This window comes from Merops nubicus, unplaced genomic scaffold (assembly GCF_000691845.1).
Source record: "Merops nubicus isolate BGI_N331 unplaced genomic scaffold, ASM69184v1 scaffold45511, whole genome shotgun sequence".
In the NCBI taxonomy this organism is placed as follows: Eukaryota; Metazoa; Chordata; class Aves; order Coraciiformes; family Meropidae; genus Merops; species Merops nubicus.
This window is the reverse complement of record NW_008589830.1, coordinates 232-847: the sequence shown is the minus strand read 5'-3', so window position 1 is coordinate 847 and position 616 is coordinate 232.

Below are 616 nucleotides of genomic sequence, written 5' to 3'. Positions count from 1 at the left end.
CTTGTTATTTTTCCCAGACTTATCAAGAATTTTGTCACAAATGCTGTATTCACACTGGGAACCTGAAGAATGAGGCCTTTAGGTGGGGTTTATACTGATGTGGGTTGGAAAATGACTTGGTGGAAGAATTTTGTCCAAAAAGCTGTTTTCACACTGAACACTCAGCAGTCTTTAGGTGGGGTTTGTATTGAATTTAGTTACAGAACAACTTGATTCTCAAAAAATTTTGTCCAAAACACTGTTCTGACACTAAGAACTGAAAAAAAAAGCTCTTTAGATGTGGCTTGTTTACAAAACGACTTGACTCTTAAGAATTTTGTCCAGAATACCGAATTCAATACAAAGCCTCAAAGCAAGAAGGCTTTAGGTGGGGTTTATACTGTTTGATTCTAGGGACCCCTCACTTTTGATTTTTTTGGTGAAAATCTGTTTTTTGCTTATGTAAAGAAACCAGAATGAGGCGTTCGGGGCAAAATTTATCTGAATGCGAGTGAATTTTAATTCTTATGCGTTGTTAATGGTGATTTAAACCCCCGAGGCTGTTCCTCTACCCTGAGGGGAGATGTGACTGAGGGGAGATGTGACTGAGGGGAGATGTGACTGAGGGGAAAAAACC